The sequence below is a fragment of the Microcebus murinus genome, chromosome 8 (assembly GCF_040939455.1).
Source record: "Microcebus murinus isolate Inina chromosome 8, M.murinus_Inina_mat1.0, whole genome shotgun sequence".
NCBI lineage: Eukaryota > Metazoa > Chordata > Mammalia > Primates > Cheirogaleidae > Microcebus > Microcebus murinus.
This window is the reverse complement of record NC_134111.1, coordinates 103,102,644-103,117,197: the sequence shown is the minus strand read 5'-3', so window position 1 is coordinate 103,117,197 and position 14,554 is coordinate 103,102,644. Positions and strand designations below refer to the sequence as shown.

Sequence of the window (14,554 nt, the reverse complement as noted above, 5' to 3'; positions counted from 1 at the left end):
GGACCAGAAATGCCAGGGTCTGCAACAAGCCCGCCCCGGCCCCGGCCCTAGTAACGCCCAGAGAGAATGCCTCTTGCTTCTGTCCCTGGCAAGGGACCCCCTAGACACATTCCTGTTTTGCTTTAGAATTTCATTTGTGTGTCTGAGGAATAAACGATGAAGCTGGATGGTTTAGATGTGGAGGAACTCTTAGCGCCATAGCAGGAATTTCCTTCTTTGCAAGCACGCCTCTTTCCCGGTGCGGGGGAAGTGGGTCTGACAGCTGGTTCCCACTCACTGACCTGCAGTCAGGGGCAATGGAGAGAGGCCCTGAAGGGAAGCTGCTGCTCACGGGAGCCGAGGGCAAACTTGCCTGCCCCGGGGATGAGGACAGGGCAGCGGCCTCCTCGCGGTGGGTCCTTCCACGCTCTCCTTCCCTCCCTTCCCCACCCCTCCCTTCCGCTGTCCCTGTGGCCGGTGCATCCCCCACCCTGCTGCCCGAAGACAGCTTTCCACGGGTCTCAGCTTCTTCACGTCTTCCGAGCATGGGTGCTGGCACCCTTCTGTTCTCTTATCTTTTCAGAGATGTAGCCAGAGTGGACAGACTTGGGTGACAGGGACAGTGTCTTCCTCCAGAGGAGGGCAGATCTGTTTGCTGTCTGGGATGATAAAGGTACTGTCACTGTCCACGGCCAAGGTTGGGCAGGCTTGCTTACATCCCATTATAAAAGGCCGGGCTTTCCTAAGCCCGGGGTTCTTCTCCTGCAGTGGAAGCCTCCGTGTGTGCTGGTGTCACCTCGCAGGAACTGGTGCTTAGGGAAGCAGTGCAGGATGCTGCTGCTGATGCTCTGGCTGCTGCCGCTGCAACAGACTGACCTTCATCTTGACCCAAGAGTCTCAGCACCCAGGACCCCGTGGCAGGCTAACCTGTTAGCTCACAGGGGGAATCGGACCCTGCCCGGTGATTGCCGTCTGTTGTAACACTGACCCTCCAGAGCGCACTGCCCCATGGCCTGGAGCCCCTGCTGCGCTGGGCACAACCAGGGTTTGCCCTCAGCACACCTACAATCTGGTCTGGTAGCAGGTAGCAGGCTAGTCTGCATGCAGCCAAAATGCAAGGGCCGCAAGAAAGTATGAGGGGCAGGGAGCTCACCCTGCTGGAAGGTACAGGAGACACTGCAGATGTATTTTAGACTGTGGAACTAGACTCATCTAGATAAAGAACAGGTAGGAAGAGGAGATGCTACTTTATATTATCCCAGGACAACCTACACTGCTCTGCTCATTGACCTACCAGATGTAAAGCTTTCATAAGACATTTCCGGTCCCATCTATTTCTTCCTTTCTCAAGATTCTTTGCATTTCACATCCCTCCAGATGAGAATCAGACAGATGTCCATAAACATGTCCATCAGAAAGCATGGACAAGGATGCTCAGAGCAGCATTGCTCGTACCAGCTCCATGCTGGGAACGACTGGAATGCCTACTCGCCCCAGGTGCGCCGTGGTACAGTGGGACGTCACATACCAGCAAGGACAGACGGACTCCCGACCTGAGCCACCACGGCAGTGGACATCACAGACGGAACGCAGAGCAAAAGAAGACGGACACGAGAGCCCCAACTGTGAGCGTCCCGCACAGGGACAGGTGCAGCCGTCTCCAGAGCGAGAAATCAGATGATCACACCTGTGTGTGGGGCTGGTAGTAGGCAGTGAGGGGAAGGGGCCCGTAGGGGGGTTCCGGGGAGGGGGGCTGGCCACCTGTCCACTTAGCTATCACTTAGGATTTTGTGCTTTCTGCATGTATGTTATATCAGTAAAATTTCCCCCTAAAAGATAAAAAATGTCATTTCGATGATTTATAAATGCAGAGGTCAGGTCAGGAGGTATAAGAGATGGACTCGGTTTGGGCGAGCTGGCAGTTTTTTATTGCCCTTAAAGCGTGGCTCCACCCTAAACAGCACGGGACGCCAGCTTCCATAGGAAGGCGGTCACAAAAGGACCTATGTGGCATTTGTCTTCGTCTTTCCCCCCAAGTATTTTCTGCAATACCATGAAATACGTGGCTGACTACCTGGCCCCTGACGAACTCAGAAAGAGTGTTTTCCCCAACACGGCATCTCCGGACCAGCTGGCACTCGCCCAGATTAGCGGGGGGCGGCCGCATTACCATGCTAATCCGCGTCCGCCCAGCGCCATTTCCTTGATGTGGATGTTCGCGTGTGCTCACTGCGCCGCCTTGATTAGTGCAAGCTTCCATGTGTCAAAAGCGCCAGATCTTTCCAAAGAATAATTTTCGCTGTACTTATATCCCTAAAGTGTAAGAGTTGATTTGAAAAGGTACTTACCTCCACCATATGCTATTTTTCTTTAAACAATTTGCATTTCAAAGTGAATATGGCATTTATATCTGAATGCACATCAGTATGTTGCCTGATCTGATCTCAAATGAGCATGAAAAAAGATGCTGGTTTTCTATTGAACAAGAATGTTTTCATCCACCAAATGACATCAAAGACAGAATTCCTCTTTTAAGCCATAGGCTTATTACATTAAAAATAGCCTGCTCTGATTTTTAAAAATATACTCTGAAATGACTTTTCATAGCATTCAAATAAAGATACAACAATAATTTCCTTTAAAAGGCAAAGTTTTGTTCACGGCACCTTCCAATTTTGGCCTGTCTTTGCAAACAAGACTGAACTGTACCAAAGGGTTGAGGTAGGAAGACGAGATTTGGCGTTTGCCTTGCTGGCTCAATAACCCCGAAAAACGCAGTAACTACTGGCGCTAGGTGACACCGAATTTTCACGAACACTGGCAGGGGTGGGGGACCCCAAGGAGAATTCTGTGAGAACCTCAGTGTAAAACAGACATTTATCCCCATGTGGAACCGTATATAACTTAAAAAAAAAAAATCATAATGACAGGAACATGATTGATAGGAGCTCACCCTTCCCCTCTCAGAGGCCTTGCCTTTAGAAACATCCAGAGAAAAATCTAGAAACATGCAGATTTTTAGGTCCATATGTAGCTTCCAATGTCACAAAAACTCAGCGTGAGCAGCTGCCTCGCAAACCCGCAGCTGTGCCGCACCCCGTTCTGAGCGTGTGGAGAAAACCGGGTTCCCCTGATTCGCAACCGGGCGAGGGAGGCTGCCCGAACGGTCACGTCGCTCCAAGCCAGGCCTTCGGCGTCTGTTCCGCACTCTCGCTATACACCCAGGAAGAATACAGTTCACAACACTACCATGCAAAGCGAGATGCACGCGACTTCGGTGGCCGGGAGCAGGGCCCGCTCGTGTCAGCGTTTTGCACTGGAAACCGGCCCCGCCTTTGGTATCCGGGATCTCAGGCTAAGAAGATCTTTTCCAAGGACACATCTGGCATCTTAAACGTGCGGGCCTCCGGGACCACGTCCATGGTACGCGCTCCGGACGACAGCGCAGCTCAACACGCCTACTGTTGAGAATCGAATCTGGTGTCTCCCTATACTGTACTTTTTGGAGCCATGTATTTTCTACCTTTTGTCTAACAGAGATAAAAGACTGCAGAGTCCAGACCCAATCACAATGCCAAATGTGACTACTACTAAATACAGCATGTGGCTAAGCTCAGAATTCAGAATGCTGGAATTAGATAGTTCACGGTTATTACCTAAAATGTGGAAATAGTTCATTTTATTGTGATTTTTCCCATTTTAATTATCATGTCAAGGAAAAAAAAATAACAGGACTCTATTTTGTTGTATAAACGTCTTAAAACTTATTTTGCAAAATTATACGGATATATACAAATAATGTAAATTATGACAAATAAAATCCCAACCAATAGATCAATTTGTTATTGAATATTTGCATGTATTTTTCTTAGTTACAACCATAGTAAAGATGTAATTTTATATTATGCTTCAATAAGAACTTCTCAGCCGTTCTCTTACGGTGTTACATAATCTTCACAATAATTTTAAATATGTAACATTTTATTGATTTAGTGTAGACATTTTTATACTAGCATTTTCCTACTTCTGGATAGTTTTGGTTGTTTCCAACTTCTCATTATCATAAACAACACTGCAAAGGACATCTTCTACTTTTAAATTTTCCTTAGCATAAATTCTCAGAAGAGTTACTACTGAGACAAACAGCATATATATCTCTCTGATTCATAATAAATGTTGCCAATTAACTTTCTTAATGACCAGTGGCTAAAAGAAGATGGAACCTGGGCATCTTTAAAGCAATTCAGTCCATAATTTGTAAAATGGATAATAATAAAGAAATGGTGATAATAATGATGATAATAATGTGCCCCATGTGGTTAATATAATGATCAAATTATGTAAAGCACTCTGTAAACTGCAAAGCCTCTGCAGACATCAGTTGTTATTAATCTCGTCAACAGTGGGTTTTCCTCTTCTCTATAGTTTATTTTTTTAGCAGACGCTTAAAATGGAATACTGCTAATTTTGTTTGTCTTTAAAATCTAAAGAGTCTGAATGTTTTCCTCGTGTTTTTTTGTAGTGGGGTCTCTTCGTGTGTGACTCTTGCATGTCATCTGCCTCCTGCCTGTCTGCTCTGGCGCTGCCATCCCTTCGCAGGGGCCCAGGCATCCACTCGGCCAGTGTTTGCGGAGCACCTGACATCAGCCAGAGAAGCGCTAGCTAGGGCTGTGGCCGACTCAGCCGACACCCAGCGTTCCAAAATTCCAAAGGTCTGATGGTCAGAGTTACGCCAATGTTAAAGGTACAGTTTACAAAAGGAAGGGAGGAGAGAAAGGAAAGAAACCACGTGCTTGGGACGTGACGCATGCAGATGAAGGGCATTCATCACCTGGCGGCAGGTGGCGGTGAGCCAGAGAACTAGAATCGTGGCTCACGGCCCAGCACTGGAGCATTGCTCTCTGTCTTGGGGGTGGACACAACGTGGCATTGGACACAATTCAAGATAAAATGTTAAAGCGCATCAGAAGGTAGGTTCTCACTGAAGTGATTGTATGTAGAAATAACTATAAGCATTTACTGCCATACAGCTCAACACCGAACAGAAAAAGAAAGTATAGAGCCCGGACCCAACGGCGAATGTAGTTCCCACTAAATACAGCCACGTGGCCACGCTCAGAATTAAAAATCCTGGATCTAGACAGTTCACCGACATTTCCTAAAGTGTGAAAATAGCTAATTTTATTCTTATTTTGCAATAGTGAGTTTTGCACAATGACGTCTCACCTTCCCATTTTTATCTCACGATTACTGACTCTGAAGGTGCTCAGGGAGAGAACACCACTGTGTCACTTGGCCACAATCATTTCTTGGTGTGGGCTGCGTGAACTGTAGACATGCAGTGCAGTGATGATGAGGCATGACAACATCATAGACATGGAGGATAAAACTAAGGAGTTCTTGTTTCTTCACCCTCTTCATTTGCCATGCATAATGGTTCCATCTTTCAAATATTCTTTCTCCTTTATATGATAAACACGATAGGTACTTTGTACACAAATTCCATCTTGCCTTGACCATACTGTTTTCAGGGGTGCTTTCTCTGGTTGTTACTGAGTTTTATGGTTCCGTTCGGGGAGGAGGCCATGGTGGCCACATGGCTCTACCCTCAGAAATGGCCACTTCTGCTTCTTTCTCTCCCTCCCTTTCAGCTCTTATAAAACGATCTCCCACGACTGCACAGAGCAATGACGTAGAAAACACGGAGCACTAAGCAGGCCCCTGCTCAGAAGCCTGGTGACACAAGGTGGGTCACTTGTTTGCCGGTTGGAATGTTCCTGGGTTTTACTGCCCATTAGGAATATTCCAGAAAGCCAAACGTTCTCAGTCTGAGTGGTCGCTACCAAGCGACCGACCACAGGTTTGGGGACGGAAAAACATCATGACCACCCTAAACACTCTCCTCTGCCAACGTGGGTTCGGACAGTAGAAGGCAGGCAAGTCGCAGGCCCGGCTGCAGACTGGAAGGGCGGAGCTCCTGCCCGAGCTCGGTTAGGTTCCCCGCACGCCGAGGGCAGGGAGGATGGCCAAGATCCTTCCCGGCGGCGCTGTGGCTTCCTTACAGCCCCTCCCCTGCTGACCCTGTCACTGTCTCGAAAGCACCATTTCAGCAGCAGAAACACTATTCTTCAACAAACACACTTTAGAGAGGAAAAGAAAAAGTCCTCCAAGCAACTTCTTTTTACTCACAGGTGCGCCTGCAGGCACAGAGACGCCCGGCTCAGCTCCTCAACGCCCCTCTTGTGCCTTGAGCTGAAATCATCAAGAATCAAGCTGCTTTTTTATGAGTTCTTACAGAAAACAACGCTCCATTTAGAGTTCAAATACTTGAAGCGTTCCTTAAATCGGGTGTATGATTCTCACTTATTTCTGGACTGTCCGTGGATCTTGGCCACCGAGGCTGCTGGGGAGGAATTGCCATCTGAAAGGAGAAGGCTAACCTCATCCTCGGTATCTACCACTTAGGTTTCACGTGATGGGTAATACTCGGCAATATTTCCTCGATGAAAAAATAATTGCCAGGTCACGAAACTGAAAGAGGATAACAAAGAAATAGAAATAATGGCCTAAGCCTTGAAGAGTATACAATTTAGTGATGGAAACAAGAGAAAAACAAACTTGCCTGACCCTCAGTGGGAGAAATGTATCAACACCGAAACAACTAACAGTCTAAGAATGCATTTCTCATCAGGGCTGAAGATGCTACAACTCTTACATATGATGAAATACTAGCCTCAGTGTCTTTTAATTTCAGATTTAGCTAACTTCCTGAAATTTCAGTCTAAGAGAAAACCTCACGAAACATTAGGTTTTTTTTTCCCCCTAGGACAATTATTAAATGTCTATCACAATCCATTCCAATAAAACTTGGTTTGCAGAAGCAGGTAACACATGACACTAATTTGGGGATTAGTTTTTCAGAAAAATAACTCTCACCCAGTAAGGCTTCCCTTTTGCGAGTGTTCTACCCAGTTGCTAGAAGTGTACTGAGGGGAAGCACCCAGTTTACACATCAGAGAACTGGACGTCGCAGCCCAGGTCCACAGTGTGGGTAATTCCCAGGTGACCACGGCCGACACGGGTGTTCCGGCATGTTCCGCCGAGCACGCGTGGATCGGCGGGCGCACATCCCGGGCGCGGAGCAGACTCTGCAGTTATTAACATGTTTTCTAGACCATTTGAAACTAAACAAAGAAAAACTTTGTTTCCACGAGACAACAGCGGATCTAGTTTTGATGTCGCGTTATTTTTTTTTTTTTTTTAATAGCTATTACCACTGTAACAGCAGCTTCGCGACTCTGCGTGTGCAGTGTGAGCAGTTTTGATAAACAGCCTCTGCGGGCCACACAACGGGGATAATGTATCCTTAAGTACCGCCAATGAGCTGCCATTCTGCACAGCCAATTACTTCTGTGCGTCTGTCACTCAAAGGAAAAATGACTGAGCCCATTAGATCAAACCTTTGTCACTGTTCCTAATGCACTCTTAGGCCTCATTAATCTCCGGGAGCAGCAACAGAGCCGCCGGTGCCTCATTGCCTCCCCCGAACAGGCCCACGTGAAGCCTCTCATCTCTCCCCCAAGTGCTCCGCGTTAATCAAGCTCTCCTTATTACCCCGGTCCCTGTCACGGCGGAGAGCGCTCCCTCTTAAATGCTCTCATTATGACCCATCTTTAGAGCTGGCTAAGTGGAAAAAAAGAGAGAGGGAGAGAGGGAGAAAGAGGACGAGGGAGAAAAGAAGAGAGGAAAAGGCAAGTCCGATCACATTAATATTCATGACGATAATTAGTATTCTAGGTCACTGAATATTCATGCTATTAGTTTGGTTTTTTTTTTTTTTTTTTTTTTTTTTTTATGGGTTTGCTGGATGTCCTGATTGCTGAAGTGTGGAGAAAACAGCATGGCTGAGGCTTCAGATGTCAACCGCAGTTCAATACTCCAAACACATTTGCTGTGCCCGCCTCCCCGCACCCCCGCCACGGAAAATCAGCTCCAACCCTCCCGAAGGCTTTAATATTTCGCGACCAACGGGGGGCCCACGGTGCTGAGGGGGTGGGATGTGGAGGAGAAGGGGAAAGGTTTCCTTTCACAAAGATCGAAGCATCAATCTGGTTTAGGATAAAAACATACCCGTATAGTTGCAAAAACCCAACGAAGACACACTTTAGAGACAAGAAGATATCTGTCATCCTAGAACAAAAATGTCGCAGCCAGGAGTTAATAGAATAAAGTGACCACAGGACACAGAACCGGAGCAGATAGCTCCATGGAGATGCACGGAAGTCCCGAGGGGCGTTTCTTCTGCCTGCACCGCTCACTGCCATGACAGTCGATGCCGTTTGCTGGGGAGCGCGGGTGTACGGAGTCCAAGCCAGAGATGCTCATTCTATCTGCTCAAAGGCTACACAGATGCTTTATTGCATTTGGAAAATTAATTCAAAACATAATTTCTCTCCCCCCTTCCTTGCTTTTATCGTAACTATGATGATGAATTAATGATGTAATCCTGAAAAGTCACCCTGGGCCAATCTCTTAAGAGGCACGCCATGTGCTATTCTCACTAGTTCTAGTGAAGGGGCAGACAGACGCCATTTCCCACTTTGAAGACAGGGAAGCTGAGGTTTAGAGAGACAAATTCGTAAGACCCCAGGATGGGGGGCGGGGGAGTCACTTTGGTGTTTCTGACTGTGAGGCCCCTACTCTTTGGCCATTATGATTTCTCTGCTATACACATGTATGTCAAAATAACTGTCAGAGCTAAAACAACTCTGCATTCTGTTATATGTGGATATAGTTTTTCCAAGCCAGCCTTGCCAAAAACTCACACCAGAAAATACTTTTTGGGCATTTTACTTCCTTCTCTGGAAGTATGCTTGAAATTCAAGTTGGGCAGATGCTCTGAAATGTGGCTCCTGGTGAATCCTCATTAGAATGGCAACGTGAAGACAACGTAGGTTCCATGCCAAAAGAAATTATGGAAATGCATAATGCCACGGACATTCTGAGGAGTGGGAGACCTTGGATGAGGAAGGCAGGATTTAACCAGGGCTGAATAAAGAAACATAGTTTGGAGTAGTTTTTTTTTTTTTTTTTTTCTGGAGTAGATCCTTAAGTAATTTTTTCAAAGACCCCTGAAGAGGGAAATGTCCTATAGCCGTGTATGTCATCTAAAAACATCTTTTTTTCCTACCTTCATTTGATTGGTGATAGGCTTTGCATAGGCTTCTAGGTTCAAAATTATTTGTCCTTAGAAAGGAATATTTCTATTATCTTTGAGCATGCCGTGTTGCTCTTAAGAGACCTGCAGTTTGTCAGGTTTCTTTGTCTGCACATAACCTTGTTCTTTTATTTTGGATGTTTTTTAGGATTTTATTTTATTTTATTTTTTTACAGAGCTTCCTCTCCCATCCAATTTGACACTTGACTCTTCAGATGTCCTTGTTCACCCCTAGCAAATTTTCTTCTGTTATATCTTCGATCACCAACATTGTCTTTAGCCACCTGCTTCTTTAGGTATTTAACCTATTGAATTTTTCATTTTTGCAATCTTTTTTCTTCAATTTCCAAGAACTCTTTCTCCTATAATCTTTTCATATAGTATTTTTTGCTTTGCTTCACTTTATGAGTATGATAACTAGCCTTTTAAATCTTTCTGGTAGCAGTTATAATTTCCTTTTAAATTTGTTCTCCACAAATGGTCACACTTTTTCTTCTGAGATCAACTGTCCCCTCTTGTTCATCTCGGTCCTTCACATTTTTGCTGTTGGATTCCACACACATCTTGGTCGTCCACTCACATTTATGAATAAGAGCACGTGGGTTGATGAGGCAGATGAAGGGGTTTTCTCTGCAGCGTTGGACAACTCCTTCCTGAATCAGAAGGCTGGAGCAGCTGTGTGGCCCATGCTGACTGGTAGGTTCCAGTGTAGACCGACAATGTGGGGAGTTGTGGGGAGGCTGGTGCCACCCCCGCCCCCCACCAGCTGCTCTGCACTGGTCACTGCAAGAGCCCAGAAGTGAGACACGAGCTTAGTTGTCAGTAGGACACAGAGTAGGTGTCAGTAGGACACAGAGTAGGTGTCCTACTGACAAAGCATTTTTCTTCCTCTTGCCGAAGCCCATGGCAAAAACGGACATTAAGATCACCACATTTTCAGCATTTTAACCTGTGAAATGCAGTCATTATTTCAATACTGGTAAACCACTTCTGAATTCTAGGAATAACAAAACACTTCCACACATGGGAATTTCCTATGCAATTGCCCCATTTGTCCCTGTGGCTCTTATCACTGCCTACAATGATCTCATGTGTGTTTTCATCTTCTGACTTTCCTCCACCCTCACTGGAGTGTAAGGCTGCTACAGGGACGGTTTTGCACTGCTCCTCATCCTCCCGAACCTCCACAGTATTAACCAGGGACAGGTGCATGGTGGAGTCAGTGGCCACGGAAAATGGACAGCATAAGAGGCACTGCAATGAGGTATCCGAGTCAGTGAACTGGTTGATAGAAATGAAAAGTCCACATCGACAATATTTGAAATATTTGAAATACATTTGAAATATATTTGAAATATCCACATTACAATATTTGAAATATAGAATGCATTACGACCATATACTAGAAAATCAAGAGAAACACCCAAATAGCCATTACAACAAAGAGAGTTCAGTAAGATGGCTGGATACACAAAACATAAAAATCAAGAGCTTTCTTACTTCTTACCGATTAGATGAGATAATAGACCCTACCCCTCCAAAAAAGATTAGCCTCGCGATGCAACAAAATTATAAGCTAACAGAGTGGATTAACAAGATACATCCAGGATCTACATGAAGAAAAACTCTAAACTCTCCGGGGGGTAAAAAAAAATTTGAATAAACTGAGAAGGAATACTGTCCCACGATGAGCTCAACATAGCGAAGGTGTCAGTTCCAACGCAATTAACCGACAGCTTCAGAACAGTGCCAATTGAGGTCACAATGGGAAGGGGAAGGCTTCAAGTTATTCTGAAGTTCATTTGAAAAAAATAAATGGGTAGCAACAGCCAAGAAAAGCTGGAAGATAACAAGTATTAAACTGTGTTATGCTACCAGATATAAATTGAGCCATGCTCCACACAAGGGAAGGCAATGTAGTCGCAGTGGGTCAGTGGAAAAGATTTGAGAGCCCAGAAAAAGCCAATGTGATTAAATGATTTAGTTGTACAACAAAGGAGACACATAGAATTAACAGGGAAAGAAAAAATTTAAAAAAGAGCAAAAGGACAATTGGTTAATTTATTTGAATAAAAAATTTAATTAGATCTCCTGTCACACACAGTAGGCCCAAACAAATTAAAGGTGGAGTAGGGGTTAAATACTAAAAAAATAAATATTTAAAAAAGAAAAAGAAAAAAAAAAAGGAAAATAAAATAAAAAAAAAAACCCCACTGAAAACCAATAAAGATACTATAAAACTTAGAAATATTCACATATGAACTGTCATGTAATTTCAGAATTGTTAAAAACTCTGCAAATAGCTTAAAGTAGAAACCACAGAAGTAAAAGATATGATTTAATCATAAATAAAAAAGAGGGAAAACCTTACATTACACATGTAAATAAGACCACAAAATTTAAAAAGCAAATAATAAACTGGGGAATTATCTGTAAAATATAAAGTATTAACATCCTAAATATACAAAGAGTTCTTACATATCAATAAAAAAAGGACAGGAACCTAGTATAAAAATGGGCCAAGGATACTTCTGAACAATCACAACATGAAAAATACACATGGTCAACATGAGATGTTCACCTTAACTACTCATTGAAGAAATCTCCAAATAATCAAAGCACGATGTATTTTTTATTGCTCCACAGATGAGCTTAGCTTCTAAAAATACTATTTAATAACAGCACTAGCAAGTGTATGTGGTGAAATGGGCACTTGCTTTATGCTTGGAAGAGTATTTTATATGAAGTCTTTCTAGAAGTTGATTTGGAAATATATATCAAGAACCTTACAAATGATTATATCTGCTGATTGAGTCACTCCACTTACGGACACTGATTCTAAAGCACTAGTAAGTGTTTTGTACAAAGATTCAGGTACATACATATATATACCAGGTCTATGCAAATGAAAAAGTCACTAGAAGGGGAGGCATAAAACACTGATCTAATTCAATCACAAAAAGATAAGAAAATGAATTTAAAAAGGAAACATAAAAAGAAACAAACGTCTCCAGTTAACCTAGAACTCTAAACAAAATAGGAGAATTCAAAGCAGTCGAGAGTGAAGAATAAGAAGGTTAAGTTGCATATTAAATTTTTTGGCAAATGGCTCTAAAATAACGAACACCTATTTTTAGCTAAGAGTCCATCACTTAAATGTAGCATCAACTTATTTCAGTTAAATCTGCTGTGTTTGAATTCTTCACATGACAGAGCATTTTATGAATAATGATTTTAAATACAGGAAACTCAATTTCCAAAGAGTAATTTAGAGGATAAAACCTCGAATCCCCAAAAGCTTTAATTTCTTAAGCAAGAAAGAACATGTCATTTTACAGATTAATGTGCATGTTTAGGGGAGGTCAATGCAGATTAAATTCTGCGATATTTTAATGAAGTACCGCCTCTCATGGAAGCGCCTCCCCCGCGGCTCAGCCACATAACCTGAGGATTGAGCTGAGAAGCAACAGGAGTGGTCATCTGAGAGCCCCTGCGCTCTTCGTAGACACCCGCCGTGACCTCCCCGCATGCTGGGTCAGGGTGCCACGTCCCCAAGCACTCCTGTGAGTGACCAGGGGGCATTTTCTCCTCCCACATTGCTCTGTGGTCCTGCTAATGTCACACCCCTAAGCCCACACCCCTGCTCAGGTTCCAGAGAAAAAGGACAAACAGGCTCCTGACACGGTGTTAACCTGGCTGAGGGTTGGAAAGAGGTGCCGTCCCTACACTGAGGGGTGTGACCACGGAAAGGCATTTCGACCCTGTCCCAAACTCTCTCATGCGCCCAACAAGCAAGGGTCTTAAAGGGAACAAAACCGAGCACTGCACACAAAACTCACCCCCTCAAATGGAGGGGCCCTGCGGTTTAGGCGGCCTTTTGTGTTTTCTATTCATAATCACCCGTTATATTTTCCTTAGGACAACAAGTGGCATCGGCACCAAAGAACGTAAGTCTCAAGATGAGGAAGTTCAAAATCCTACTCTTACATATTCAATGCTGCTCCGCATACGCAGCTCTTCCCTCACCCTCTTTTAAAACTCAGCATAGACACCCCCATTCCCCGAGGCCTGGCCCCACCGCCAGGGCTAGAGCCAGGCAGACGGATCACCGACCACAGACCACGGACCACACTGTCGTGAGTCTTCACACTCCCCCTGAGCGAGCCTCCCCGCTGCAGCCTGCTACCCGCACTGCAGCTGTCTCATCGTCTTTCTCCTCCTCGAGAGAGTGAGGTTCTTGCAGGTAGGAATTACATCCTGCTCACCTGTGACCCCAGGGCTCAGGGCAGTGGCTGGCCCATTTTAGAAGCTCAGAAGCTCCACAGATGGCTCAATTTAGCCATTCCACAAAGTGTACGTATTTTAAAACATCACGTTGTGATGATAAATATGTACTAGTTTTATTTGTCAATTAAAAAACAGAACTCACTAAATAAATACATGGGTAGATGTGATGAGACAGGCTAGAAGAGGAGGTGGGACATTAGCTGGTGACTGCCCTGCACAGGAGTTCAGAGGTCAGGGGTTCCATGTCTACAGTGCACTTCCTGGCACAAAACCAGTGCTCAACAGATATTTTTTGAATAAATGAATAAATAATGGAACACGATAAAGTAATGAAGACTTTAGCTTCTTATTCACTACAGATGTTTTTTCTTTCTTGGGCACTTTTTTCCTCTGTCCCTACCCCAGAGTCAGCACCCCACCCGGACAAGGGCAATTGCACGGGAGTCTTAGAATGAAGCTCAGAGGCTCCCAGGAGACCACGCTGCCTTCAGCACAAGGACAATTTTTAAGTTGGTAGCTACAGCTTGCATTTGTGCCATATGTTATGTGTTATGTTTCCTGAGCACTCTGATGTTACCTTACCTGACACCACTCTCTGCAACACAGACGGGCAAGATCGGCCCAACGCCGTGGCAAAGAACCAGCTCGTGACCCAAAACCGCATGGCAGAGCCCAGCACAGTCGACCCCAAACCCTCACTCCTGCCAACCTACGTCATTTACGCCACGGAACTGTGCAGTCAGCATCACGACCCTCTTCAGAAGCACTTAACGTTTCAGAAGAGGGAAAACGCAGCATCTTTGAGAGGCAGAGATACATGCTAGAAACTACTGAAGAAAAGAAATGTTTTGAGAAGACTGGATGGAGGCGGGAGAGAAGAAAGTGACTTTTTTACGGGAGAAAACAACAAAAAGTCTTGAAGGGAACCCGTATGTGGAAGGAGTCCGATTGTTGGTGGGAGGACTCAGGTGGGTCTTTAATACCTTTTCTCTGATAAGTAGTCACTTGAGGCCACAGTGCCATTACGTGCAAAGACTCTTAAGCAAGTGATCGATGACACTCAGAATGGCT

At 44.7% G+C, this 14,554-nt stretch overlaps 1 protein-coding gene across 7 annotated transcripts in view; it reads right to left on the bottom strand.

Moving 5' to 3' along the window:
- AGAP1 (ArfGAP with GTPase domain, ankyrin repeat and PH domain 1) overlaps window positions 1-14,554 on the bottom strand; it is a 535,764-nt gene that overhangs the window by 166,578 nt on the left and 354,632 nt on the right. The window lies entirely within an intron of this gene.